General features: G+C 40.9%; 1 pseudogene; it reads right to left on the bottom strand.

Moving 5' to 3' along the window:
• Positions 1 to 5,390: 5,390 nt before the first annotated feature.
• Positions 5,391 to 13,448, bottom strand: LOC122063566 (annotated as a pseudogene).
• Positions 13,449 to 14,797: the final 1,349 nt, after the last annotated feature.

Below are 14,797 nucleotides of genomic sequence, written 5' to 3'. Positions count from 1 at the left end.
CTAAAGATCAAAGATAGAGACTGATGCATAACCTAATTGGGAATGCCAATGGGAGAAGGGATTGAGCAGAAGCTACAATGAAGTTTTTGGGAAGGTGAATGGAAGATAACTCAAACATACGACCAACTTTACGTCCCATTTGTGTATCCTACATAACACAGCCAAAGCGAGAAAAAATGATGTTATAACCAAGATCACACAATTGTCCAACAAAAAAGTAGATTAAGGGCTAAATAAGATACAAGATAGACATCAGAAATGGATAACTGAGGCATGGAAACCTGACCAGTGTGACTAATGTGGATAGGGGATCCATTGGTAGTTTGAATGGGTGGTGAGAAAAGGAACAATTTTTTAAGCTAAAGAGAGAGGGATCAAGAGTCACGTGATTACAAGCACCAAAATCAATAAGAGGATTTACCTGATGTGACAAAGAGAGTAGTGACAGAAGGTGTTGTACCAGATGAGAGAAAACTTGGTTGATCATTGCTTGAACTTCAGCAGGGAGTAGCTGGGGTTAGAGAAGAAAAAGATTCAGCTTCAGGAGCAACAACCATATATAGCAGTACAACGAGATCCATTTTAGTGCTGAGTACAAGGATTCTGGGTGGTTCCATGTGTTAAGTTTGCTTCGAATTCTTAACCTGTTTTGAAGAATGACCTGCTCCGACATATTTTGGTGGCAACCCGAATGGGAAGTTTTCTTGAGATCTGTGATGGAAGCAGAGGGGTTGGGCTGATATATGGGGGTGCAGGGACGTAGCCCCTGCTGTATGGTTCTACCCAATCGACTACGACTTGGAGTATATAATGTACTATCGTCTTGTTGAGCAAGTCATTGTAAAAAGGGGGTTTTTCGAGCTAGGGTTTCAGGGCTAGCTTTCTCACCACTGCTTAGGTGTAATCTCTCTTCTACATAGTGAAATATCTTATCCTTCGCCTGAGGACGTAGCACATCACACCGGTGTGTGAACCTCATTAAATCTCTGTGTTGTGTGGATCTGTTGGCTGTTTACTTTCGGATTTGTTCGTGTTTTCTCTAACACCATGTAGATCAGGGCAGGAAGATCTAATATGACCAGGACTATGGAAGTAAAAACATGATGCTATAACGACATTAAAAAATTTGATGGCCCATAGATGACAATAGCAGCATCACACGAGAAGAATCATTGGGAGTTGGGTGTGTGTGGGATGCCAGAACAACATCAATGGAGCTAATATCAATGGTAGCCATGTGAGTCTCAACAACAATAAATTCAGTAAGAGTGTGATCAACCGTAGGCAAAGGTTAGCTATAAAGTAGAGAGCCCCAAGCATGCTTAAAGCAATCATCAAGTGCATAAAAAATTGGACCAGACGTGTAAATTCTTAATGACTGTGATATATCAGTAGGTCACTTCAGGATAGACCAATAAGAGCAAGTTGATCCCATATGGCAGACATTAAAGATTGGAAATCTGAAATGATCTGACCTTTCATGAGTTTCAGATCCTGAAGACCAAGCGTCAAAAGATATTGATGAGAGAGAGGTCCGCAGGAATGTACCGTTGAGTAAGGAAGTCCCGAACTTGCTTGGGAGTATCATACTTTCCATAGAGCAAATTGATGGAGGGAACTGTGATATTTGTGATCCAAGAAATAATCTTGTGAATTGCTATATCATTCATCCAATCATTTCTCATAGGCATCATTGTCTTTCTTTTGTGGAGCAACTGTATCACCAGTGATGTACTGCCAGAGGGTACAACCATTGAGGAAGTTAGTCATTTCTTGAGCCCAATGAACATAACTGGCAATTCCTTCCAAAATTATTCGAATTGGTTAAGCAACATCAGAAGTGGCCACAATCCTTACAGTAGTGGCTGACTTGATAATAGACGATGCACAATGGCAGATATCTCAGGGTCTGTGAGGTATAGAGAATCTGGAGGCTCTCCAGTAACAACAGTGATGACTATGTAGGACTTAAGAATCCTGAGCATTGGGACCTACTGACCTATAATACGAGAGGAGAGGAATGACATCATATGAGGAGGTAGGGGGATGTTGCGGGTGGTGATATTGTAGGGAGTGGGAGCAGTTTGGTAATAAGAAAAAAACGAAAGGGGTTAGAACAAAGGATGGGACTGATTCTGGTGACAAAGCAAAGTGGGGTGGGTGGTGATATTGCATGGGGTTTCAGGTGGTGGGGGTATAGGGGGCTCATGGATAGGCTAGACAGGACTGGAGGTGGGGGCAGTGATGGTGCGGATGGGATGGGGACGGTGATATGGTAGTGGGATGATGATGGTGAGGCGTGATGTTGATGGTAGGAACAAGATTTGCAAGAAGCCAAAAGCGACCAGAAGAGACGATGGTAGGAACATGGCTAGAATGTTGGTAACAGGAACATTGTTTGCAGGGAATGGTAATGCAGATTGCGGGCAGCCAAAGCAAGACCAGAAGAGACAACGACAGGGAGACAACGGTGAGATTGCTAGTTAGGGCAAAGCAGCGGGTGGGAGCAGAGAAAAAGGATAACTTGAAGTGGCTCCAATACCATGTAAATGTATGTATTCAATCTGTATTTCTGAGTATGGAATGCACAGTAGCTATCATCTAGTGGTTCCTATAATTACCCTCAATTAAAATCAAATCCACAATCTAATCCCTAAGATTACTCCTAGATTATACATTAACAAATAGAAGAGCAAGTTGTTTCCTCCATCAATGGAAGAATTCTGATTCTGAAACAAACCAGAAGACTTGATCACACTGAAATAAGAATTAGCTACTACACAAAATACTGCTTAGCCAACTGAATAGCAATCAAACCAAATTGAAAAAAACGAAAGTTAGCATGTGCAGGAAAGAAGGAATGCAGAAAACAGATCTAATTCACTGAAGATAGGGGAAAAAAGGAAAAGATAAGAGGATATGAACCAAGCTTCTCATCTGATCCTGTCCCACCAGCCTACCTTGGCATCCTACCAAAGGCTTCACTGCATCTCACAGCAAAGGAGCTCTGAATCTCACAGAACTAACAAGCAAAAGGTATGTTTGAGTCTCAAAATCGTGGGGAGTTGTGTAGCCCCTTGTATCTATTTATGGAACTAAGAAAAAACAAAATTAGGAAATTCTTCGTGCAACGGTTAAGGAAAGTCTCATTACAACTTAACTCCTTGAAAATTGAAAGTATCTGAAAGCTCTAAGAGACTAGAAACAAAGATATAGTTTTACTAGGCACAAAATCCCTCGTTTTGGGTTTATAGAATTTTTTCTTTTTTGGTACAAGGGCTTATAGAATTGACCCATTATAATAGAAAACTTAAAAATACTAGGCCCCTGATCCATATAACCCATAGGGAGTTTGGAATTAAGCATACTTAACCAATTTTGAACCATAGGTTCAGTTAGGCCCAGAAAAATGAATCAAACCCAAACAACAGGCTCTTCTTCTTCTCTTATTGTTGGAATTCTGCATCACAAGTATTTTTAACTACATCAAGAGATGACTGTGTCTTATCCTTCCTAGGCTTCTTAATAGATGAAATTTAAATTTCACCAAATAGGGTATATAGTAAGGAGCCTTATTATCTCCAAAAGTATAACAACCTACATATTCTTCCACAGTTGTACTCATCAAGCAACTTCAATGAGTTAAAAAAAGATAAATTTCTTGTTTGGATGCCTGCTTATGATTTCAGGACTTCTAAAATTATAGTTTGAAACTCAAAAAATGAGTAAAGTCATGTGTTTTAAAGTGCAAAACCAAGTTGGCATCTCGAAAATGGGAAATTCTTTTTTCTATAATTGAGGCCGTTGCAAGAAAGAAATGTTGAAGGATCTATGACAACTAGGCAGTCTTTCTAAAACCTCTGTGGATATTGATTATTCCTTGCTGAACTGACTATTATCTCAGAAGTCTAAAGAGGTGCCTCAGTCAATGTTCAGAAGTGATAGTTATGGGAAACTGAACATGCTGTATAGCACGCTATACTTATCTTTCTCATTTTTGTAGATTTAATTTTCTCTTCCTTGTTTTGGTGAAGGACTAATTTTTTAAAGTTGGTAGGTAGAGAGTTTCGACCATTAATGTTCTTCTATGTTTCCAATCAGGAATTCAAGATCAAGTTCACCATGGAATTAATGAAGTTTGACCTAAACTTCTATTTCTGGGTTGTAAAAGAAGTGTTTTGATACCCCTGAACTATTGGAGGATTGACCTTTACTGTAGTTGTTAGCAAATTGACTCGGCTTCCCTTTCTCTTTAAGCTTGTAATCTCAGCACTGATCCAAGAAACCATTTTCTGAAATATCTCACTTCAAATCTGAAAGAACAAGATCACATTCATTCATTTTCAAACTCGGAAGAAAATTGGATACTAATTCTTATTCAGTCATTCTTATTGGATTAAATTTTGAAATAAGATGAAAATCCCAAATTTGAATCACATTCAAGCTTTAAAACAAGAAAGGGTGGGTTGCATGTAAACAATGTGTAAGATAATCTAGACAGGAAGAGGGGTACTCAATGTGGTTGCTTTTAAGAAACCAGAAGCTTGTTACAAACTTTCTGCACTTGCTCTGGTGTTTGAAGAAAATGAAGAAATTGGTCAAAGTCTATGGACTTATGAAGCTGACTAGAAGCACTTAAGCTGTTAGAAATCTACCTCAAATAATTCTTAATCTCAATCAAAAGAAAGCCTAAGTACATCATCTGATGTATAAAGCTTATGTAGACTTTAGATCAGATAAACTAAAAGAAAGTCCTAGAAATGATAAAACTCTTAACATTCTAGTTCATAATTTAACTAAATTTATCAACCAACAGAGGACAATACTGGACGTACAAGTAACTCAAAGTAGCAACATAATAAACTAAAGGATGAAATTTTTTTCTTTGATTCTACTTGAAATATCTAACAAACTATATTCAAACAAAAATATCTATAGAATTTCAAAACACATCAACATTCTGTATGGGGTGATCAAATTCTAAATTCAGTGAGCAACATTTCACTTTCCATGAATGGTGAAACAAAAGGTCCCATGTCTCCCGCAAGCTTACATGTATTTGGCATATGACCAATTACTGAAGAGAGCCAAATACATGTATATCATATTGAAGGGTGATGACAGAGGATGCTTGTTTAAAGCCATCAAATTGAAGTAGTGATGTCCAATGTAAAGACACATACGGAATCCAACAAGAAGAAACTTATGGAAACATAATGCAATTAAATTGATTTCTACCATTAGAGAGAGTAAAAGAAAGAAGATCCCTCCTTTTTTATTCCAACATCTGTATCCAAAATATAAATATCTCAGGAGAATATGACCCAGTCCTGCACTACTTCATCGATCAGTGAAGAAGATGAAAATGCTATGGTCCCTTTACATTTTAATTTGCATGTAAACGATAATAGAGCATGATTTCTTAGTAAGGTAGGAACTGTATCAGAACTGGGTGAAAGAAATTTTTTGTTTTTTGAAAATAAACGGGTAAAAAGTCACTGATAACAATGTCATCAACACTGGCTTTCATCAAGATAAAGCTATGAAAGGCACAAAAGGAAAAAAAAAAATTTCACCTTTCATCAACTGCAAGCATTTTCGCCTATACTAGTGTTTAAATGCATGCCAGTTCCTATTTTACCTTTCATAATACCAGGTCCATGTAGCCATAGTTCACCACTTTCTCCAGGAGGCATACAAGAACCATTGATCGGATCTACAACTTTAGCTTGCATATTTGGAGCCAACAGTCCTATTGAAATATGCTTAGTTGTATCAGCATTGAAGCCACGAGTTCCTACTGCAGTTGTCTCAGTCATGCCATAGCCCTGAAGTGAAACAATATTCACATTGAGAGACCAACTTGCACATCAATAACTCTCCCAGTCACATTGCAACCAAATGATTGAAAACAGAAAAATGAGGAAAGGAATATCAGTTTTGAATAGATTAGCCTCCAAAAGAAAATTTTAAAAGAATACAATGTGCAGAAGTAATAAATTTATGCTGTAATAGCAAACCCAATTTTAGGCTCAGAGGTAGATAGGTTTGGGAATTGCCCCAATTTAGGATAAGCTCAAAGAATCTCACTTACTATGGTACGGGCATGTTCAAAGGAGGCCTTTGGATGCTTCAATACGGAGGAGTGACCGAATGTAGATGGATGGGGCAAAAAGGACTAGAGGCAGGCCAAAAATGACCATTGAGGAGTTAGTAAGAAGAGACATGCAAAAGTTAAGTCTTCACCCAAGTATGGCATCTAACAGAGCTGCCTGGAGGGCTAAGATCCGGGTTGCCGATCGTTCGTGAGTGGGATGTCCCAAACCTTAACTTTTTTTTTTTTTTTTACCGCATGGAGCCATGTAGCCAACCCCATTTAGTTGGGATAAGGCTGAGATGCGTTGTTGTTGTAGGCAAATAGGTTTGGCTACATTGCCAAGGCCAGAGGCTAGATATGTAGAAGATGATTAATCATCCTTCTATGAAGCACAACTCACAAAATCAAAGAAATCTTTGTACTGATCAGTTTAGGAATGATGAAGATGCCAATGCTTCTATTATTCTTAATGGGTCTGTTAATAGGGATTTTCCCTTGTATGGTGCCAGAAGCTGAAGACTGAAGTACACATACAAAGTAAGATCTACATTGCAAACTGATAAGGCTAAGATGTGTTGTTGTTGTTGTAGGCAAATAGGTTTGGCTACATTGCCAAGGCTAGAGGCTAGATATGTAGAAGATGATTAATCATCCTTCTATGAAGCACAACTCACAAAATCAAAGATAATCTTTGTACTGATCAGTTTAGGAATGATGAAGATGCCAATGCTTCTATTATTCTTAATGGGTCTGTCAATAGGGAATTTCCCTTGTATAGTGCCAGAAGCTGAAGACTGAAGTACACATACAAAGTAAGATCTATATTAGCTGTGAAATGAAAAACTCATATGACTAAAATCATAAAGACACAATTCAACTAAACCTACACTACCTATAGAAACCAAGGACATGTAAAGCTGATAAAAGAACACCAATAGTTGGGTTCGGCTAAACCAGTAGTCTACAAACTAAACTAAAAGAGAAATTCAAAAGAAAATGATTACCAGAAATTAATAGGTTTAGGCTGTTGAAAGCAGAACTAATTTTAGGTTCATAGACAGGGTCTCTGCCTACATTACTAAGATCTAAGCATGATTACAGAAATTGATTAGGGATCCTTTCAATGAACCAAAACTCACAGCGTGGCGGATAAATCATTTTTTTTTAGGTATGCCTCAAGGAGAGTTGAACTCATGACCTAAGTGTGATGTATAGGTAGCAGATAATCATTTTTCCCAAGCTATAGATGAGAAATCGATAACCCTCTGATAGTTGGTGGATCAGTTCATAGGGAATTTTCCTCTGTCTAGTGCCACAAGCTAGTGAGATAGATGTAAAGCAATATCTACATAAGCTGTGAAATGAAAGAACCTAATTTCTAGAAGCAGGAAAACCGAATAAGCTCAAGTCTTCTACTCCTATTGAATAAAATCAAGGATTTGTTCATGTACATGAATAAAATCAACATTGGGGAAAATCTGCAGAAAGTCTTCAATGAGTGACTTGCTAGCAGGCGCTGCACCACAAGAGACTTGTTTTATTAAACCCGGAAACTCATTGCCACTCTTCTTAAGTCACACCAGAGACATAAGTATTGGTGGGACAGCAGGCAAGTGGGTGACTCTGTATGAATCTCACCATAACTTCCTCATCACCACAATAGTAGATCCTAATGACAACAATCCTGTCGCAAAGAGACAAAGGTCATAAACATGGAACATAGGGAGTGTGGCCAAGAACACGTTATCTGAAGCTTGGTGCTTATACTGAGAAACTTCAAATCTGACAAAAAGCTCAAATGATACTATCAGATTCCCATGTGTCATGAGTCATGACAACCACTTTGCTATGACCAGAAGTACCAGAAGGGAAGAGGATTGCCGCTGGATCTTCCTGCATTATTACAGGCTTCGGCGCCAAACCCGGATTACTTAAAAGAAGCTTACCAAAACTGGAAAACTCATCTGAACTCTGAAATGAATCCACATTGTCAGGCACTGCAACTGCTCTAACACCCATTTTCTCTATTTCCTTGACCTTACCTGAAGTGGTAAAGACAAAACTTGCTCCACATTGAGTCAACTGTTTATGTATTTCGGGAAGAGTATTGAGAGGATTAATGGCAGATGCAATGGCACCAATTGACAAGATACCCAGAATACAACGGAGAAGTAAATGCTATTGGGCAGCAGAATCAAAACCACATCCCCCTGAAAAATCCCAATTTCATGTAGGCCAGAAGCCATGGATTTCACCATCAAAAGCAGTTTTGAATAAGGAATTGTGAACCCAGATGAGGAATCAATGAGGGCTGAAATCCCATTGTGTTTGTATGAGAAGATTAAAGAAACAACATCAAAATATGGGTCTGTGGGGAGCTGTATGGGCCTTTGTTTACTGCTATAGATTCCTCTTTCTGGACAGAACCAATCAAAAGTGGAGCTTTCTGTGAGATCGTTTTCACGTGTAGCTTCAATTACTGTAGAAATAGAGGGAATCGCCATTACAGAGGACCTGAAACCTAAAGAGAATATGGCTTAGTTTTGCTTTGGTTCGCCTGAGGAGTTTGGCTTTGGTATATAAACAAAGGTTTTGAAAACTGTAAAGCGCGGCGACAATCAATCAATGTTCTACAAAGCGGGACATGCACGCGCCATCAAAGGATTTGAACTCCATCTTGTGGACAAGAATCCTGACAGATTTGTTGTGAAGCTGAAAAATGCCCGTGACATGAATGTCTTGCTCCTTTCCCAACCATGGATTTACCATGGACACCTCACAATCCTTCAACGATGGAACACAGACATACCTGCAGCAAACGTTATCTTTCCCATGGCAGTTATTAGGGGCAGATTGAAAGGCTCCAATGGCAATTCTTTGAACCAGAAATCCTGCTCTCAATTTTCTCTCGGGCGGGTCGTTGCCTTGATATTGAATGTCCCTCTGGGTCTGTCAGTTCCACCATCAACCCAGCGGCGCGTTTGATCGTCCCATTCAACCACTGCATGACGACCACTGTCCCAGTCAACCTCGGTGCAAATGGTACACATGAAATCTCCTTTGCCTATGAATACCTCCCGCATTTGGTTTGTCCGAACTGCAATCATCTGGGTCACTCTGACCAGGATTGCCCTTTTAAGCCCAGACCAGAATACATCCAAGCCTTGGCGAAGAAAGAAAAACAAGCAGAACTCGCACTAATCCCGAAAACGGCCATTCCTCCAAGGCGCACTAGTCTATTATCGGAGATTTGCCATGTGTACGATGAATTTTTTGCCCAGGAGGTTCTGCCGACTGATGACTCCACATCGGCGGAGGCAACAGAAAAACTCAAAGAGAAAATGCTGCCATCTCTGCCCAACAAAAGGAAAAGTGATCTGCTCCAAGCTATTATACACTTTGCTTATGTCTTTGGATTGGATCTTCCTCTGACTTCATCGAACACTCGCAAAGTCATGCAGGACATGTTCCGCAACACTTCTACCATTACCCAGGTCCAGCCGCTCACTACTAGGACTGCACCACAGATGTTCCCCATTTTTCTCCACCAACCTTCAGCTGTTGCCCACAAATCTGGTCATTCCATAAGGATCAAGGAAGTTCACCCCAGAAACCAGACTCCGACGCCAACCATTCCTGCTCAAGATCATGGCACTAATGTCTCCATTGCAGAAGGCATCCCTGTCATCACCATCCAGGGAAACCAGAGTCCTCGAGCCAAAAAACCCATATTTGCTTTTGCTGCCGTTTTTAATAGGATCCTGCCTAAGAAACACTCGCCTCCCATCCCGAACCAGAACGTCATCACTCTGAATTTATTCCCTTCTGGGGGAACGCGAATCTTCTAAGCGGGCTCGTCCAAGTGCTACTGCAGAACACCCTGAAGATCCAAAATTGGTCGACCATCGACTAAGCAGGAGCTCCCCTGTTTGATGAATAAAACTAGTCCTGCTATCCTAATGTGGAATGACAGTGCTATTAATGGAATGCCAGTGTTAACGTGAATGTTTTATGGAAAACTTCTTGGCGTATGCACACAGAAATTTCAACATCTAATGCAAATCACTGCTGGAATGTTACTTTTGTTTATATCAGTTCTCATGCTCATCTCAGAAACATGCAATTTGAGTCTCTGTTACAACTTGCTTCCTTCATCCATCGTCCATGGCTTCTCACTGGAGACTGGAACGCATATCTCACCACTGACGATAAACGTGGAGGTTGCCCAATCACTACCCACCAACTCCACCCCCTAAATAATCTTCTCAATCGAGCATGCCTAAATGATATTGGATTACAGGGTCATCTCTACACATGGACTAATGGTCAAGGAGGGGAACGCAGAATTGAATCCAAGCTTGATCGTTGTTTAGCAAATTTGGAGTGGTTATCCTTGCACCCCCATGCAGTACTTTACAGCAGAGATGATGGCCACATCTGACCATAAGGCTCTGATCCTCAATACGGAGCTTCCCATGGATTGTAATTACAAACCATTTAGATTTGAAGCTTTTTGGGCTGCTGAACCTTCCTTTCATGGGCTTATAGCATCAACATGGAATTCACTTTCACCGCAGGGATCCTCATCTTTCAAATGCTATACCAAGCTGCAGGGCCTTGTGAAATCTATCAAGGTTTGGAACAGAACAGTTGTGGGCAACATCATCAGGAATTTGGAAAGGACACGAGCTGATTTTCTTGATCTTCAACGAGTGGACCCTTTTAATCGTGATCATGAATGGATCAAGCAAGAGAAGTCGCTCCGCACTTCTCTATGCAAACTTCTCCACCAGGAAGAGCCATTCTGGCAGCAAAAATCACGTTTAGATTGGATGACGAAGGGTGACCGAAACACTCGTTTCTTTCACTTCTCCACCATGAAGAGAAGAGCTCAGTCCAAAATCAGATCCATCAATGACCAGGGTGTACATTTATCTACCTCGGACTCCATTGCTGATGCTTTCCAACAACACTTCAAGCGAATCTATACAGCTGAACCTACCATATTACCCGATAACTATTTTCTCCCCCATTGCAGGCCGGGTGACAGCTGAGGATAATCACTCCCTTACCAAACCAGTCACGCCACAAGAGATTACTAAGACAGTATTTGCAATGCCACAACTCAAAGCACCTGGACTAGACGGATTTTCTGGCATTTTCTACCACAAAACTTGGGACGTGATTGGTGCAGAGGTGATTGCATGTATTCAGAATTTCTTCCAAACAGGGACTTTCACCAGATCTCTCAACAAGACTTTCATCTCGCTCATACCAAAGGTGGATCACCCTACTTCGGTCTCTGAATTTAGACCTATTGGACTCTGTAACTTCATCTATAAAATCATCAGTCGAATCATGGTCAATAGGCTCCGCCCGATCTTGCTGCGCATTATATCGTTCAACCAGAATGTGTTCCTCAAAGGTCGCCACATCCAAGACAATGTATTGATTGCAAATGAAATCCTTCAAAAACTCAAAAACACCCGTCGAGGCAGAAGAGGTTACTTCTCTCTCAAAGTTGATTTGAGCAAAGCCTACGACCATGTTGAATGGCCTTTCCTTAAAAAAAGCTCTTCTCACTTATGGTTTTGACGCGGAATGGATTCGTCGAGTCATGTTTTGTGTGAAAACTACTCAGATGAGCATCCTACCTAATGGCACCCCACTGCAATATTTCCAGCCTTCCCGGGGAATCAGACAAGGTGATCCTCTTTCACCCTACTTATTTGTTCTCCGTGCGGAACTTTTATCATCACAGTTAGAATTGGCACTTTCAAATAAGCAGATCAAAGGCATTCAACTCTCGCGAGGCGGACCTCACATATCTCACTTAGCTTTCGCAAACAATTTAATTCTCTCCGGGCATGCATCCATGGAAGAGGCTCGAAAGCTACGAGATATTTTAAACCATTATTGCAGGCTCTCAGGGCAGGCTATTAACATTCAAAAAACAAGAGCCCAATTCAGTACAAATGTGGAAGCCCACCTCAAAAGACAGTTCAGAGAATTTTTCCAAATTGTGCCAACTACATCCCTTGATAAATACCTGGGCATCCCACTTATCAGTGGCAAGCTCTCCAAAACCTACTGCAGTGATCTCATCCGAAGGGTGTCTAGCAAACTAAATCACTGGAAAGCCCAGTATCTCAACCCTGCAGGTAAAATGGTTCTAATACAGTACCCTTTTAGCCTCCCCTCTTTATGCCATGTCTTGTTTTTCCCTACCGTCCTCAGTCCACAAAACCCTTGACTCAATTAGTTGTGTATTCTATGGTCAAATGGCCCGAACACCCAAGTCCACACCATTGCCTGGCCTACAATCTGTAGACCAAAATGTTTTGGCGAGCGCAATATAAAATCTTTGGCCATCATGAACAAAGCATTGCCGGCCAAGAAAGCTTGGCAGTTACTCACACACACCACATCTCTCTGGGCTCGCCTCATGAAAGCTAAATATTTTCCCCATACTACATTCCTACATGCAACATGCCCTCCATCTACTTCTGGGGTTGAAAATCAGTGTGTTCGGTCAGGGACCTTCTCAAAGCTGGTCTCTTCTGGAAGTTAGGTAATGGAGAATCAATAAACCCCTGGACCGATTATTGGATACCAAATCACCCACCCCTTGCTGCTCCTTTTCCACTCCAACCAAATGCTCCCACCCGAGTCTCCTTGCTTATTGACCCATCTTCAGACTTGGAACCGAGAATTAATTCGTACTTGGTGACCTCCAGATATTGCAATTCACATCTTTTCCATCCTGATACCAATGTTCCTTGTTTCTGATAAATGCATATGGTTACCTTCATCTTCTGGGCGTTTTTCTGTGGCTTTTGCCTACAGTTTAGCGACCACTGGCTTTGTCCCTACTCATCACCTGAATTGGCTCAAATTATGGCATCTACCCACCACACCCAAAGTACAACACCTGATCTGGAAAACCCTACACAACAAGCTACCCCTCCCTAATCTACTGAATATCAGAGGCTTTACTCTCAATCCCCTGTGTCATCTCTGTGCTCAACACAACCAAGATCCTAACCATTTGTTTCTGCACTACCCAATTACCCTACCCATCTGGTCACTTGTTGGTTTGAGTTCTTTATACCATTCTGATTGTATTGCCAATTCTATTAACTTGGCAACAACTCAGTTCAGAGCAAAGAACAAGTCCATTCTCCTTCAAACATCACTTTTCTGCTTTCTTCTATGGAACATTTGGACAGCCTATTGGGATGTGGTGTTTGACAGACGACCTTTCCACCCACCTACAGTGGCGCGGAAATCCATCCTTGAGGCAAAAGACTTTTGTAACACATTCGATCCTCCCACCACAATGCCTACTATATCTGTTGTTTGGAATCCCCCCCCCCCCCCCCCCCCTCATGGAGTGATCAAGATCAACATTGATGGAGCAAGCAAAGGCAACCCAGGTCCAGCGAGTATAGGTGGAATCTGCCGAGATCACAATGGAAAATTTGTAGCTTGTTTTCTGGCTGGAATTGGGGTGAATTTATCAGCTGTTGCAGAAACTTTGGCGGTCAAACAGGCACTCCTTCTAGGCCTTTCACTCAATGAATCCTCCATCATTATTGAAGGTGATAATCTTCAGATCATTCAAGCACTTATCAATGCTAGGACTGAATGCCCATGGCGCATACAAAACATTTTCACTGATTGCCAAATTCTAGCGTCACAGATTCCTAAGGTGGTGTTTCTACACACATATAGAAAGGCCAATGCTGTCGCTGATGCCTTAGCTACTCATGCGGCTACTTCTCAAACTTCCCTCACTGTATCTTTCTCCCCTCCCCCTCTAATCAGCCACGCTTTGTATGCTGATACATCCTTCTGTATCTTTTCCCTATAATGAAGTTCTTTTTATCAAAAAAAAAAAAGGCAGTTCACCTCGGTTGTAGGAACTTAGAGGCCACGTGTGTGGTTCGCACCAATTAACTAAGACTGTTTGCGAATTGTGGTTATGGTCTTCTCATTAATGTAATTAATGGGCATGGGAACCCTGCCCGTCCCTGTGCCACTTGAGTCGGCGTCTCCACCAATGGAAGGATGTATAGAAATATTTTCAACGCATAGTTGTGAGGTAGCATGGTCTTTTTGCATCCACATGTATCTGGACATAGAAAATGCCATATTAATAGAGTCATTTCTTTTATAATTTATTTATGGAAGAAAGAACGTTAGACTTGTGTTTTTTCATAGCGAAATACATGGGGAAGTAGAGATAGGCTCTTACCCCAGCATCCACCTCTATTTCTAAATGTTTATTTATTTATTTATTTCAGGAGAGCGTATTGATTAGAAACCAGAGATGCACAAGAAATCAAGGAGAATCTTTTTAATACAAGACTAGAAATAGCCAATCAATTAAGGGGCTTTTCTGACCAAAGAGTCAACCACATTGTTATTATTAAGTATCATAGATAAGTGATGTCATAAACAACTGGGAGGATAGATGAGGGAGGAGATGGACTCATCCTTGAATAAAGGAGATGATATCTTGTTTTCTAACTCCACCTCGATGCTATCAATACACTACTTAAACCCCAAGGAGGTAGCCTAGTTGGCAAGAGATCTTTGCCTTAGGAAGCATGTAGTTCTAAGTTCGAATCCTCTTACCTTCTTAGGGCCACTCACAAGGGGGGTGTTTTAGTGCTTTGCACTGGTTTTCAGTGAAAG

This window comes from Macadamia integrifolia, unplaced genomic scaffold, assembly GCF_013358625.1.
Source record: "Macadamia integrifolia cultivar HAES 741 unplaced genomic scaffold, SCU_Mint_v3 scaffold1361, whole genome shotgun sequence".
Lineage (NCBI taxonomy): Eukaryota > Viridiplantae > Streptophyta > Magnoliopsida > Proteales > Proteaceae > Macadamia > Macadamia integrifolia.
This window is presented reverse-complemented; position numbering and strand designations above follow the sequence as displayed.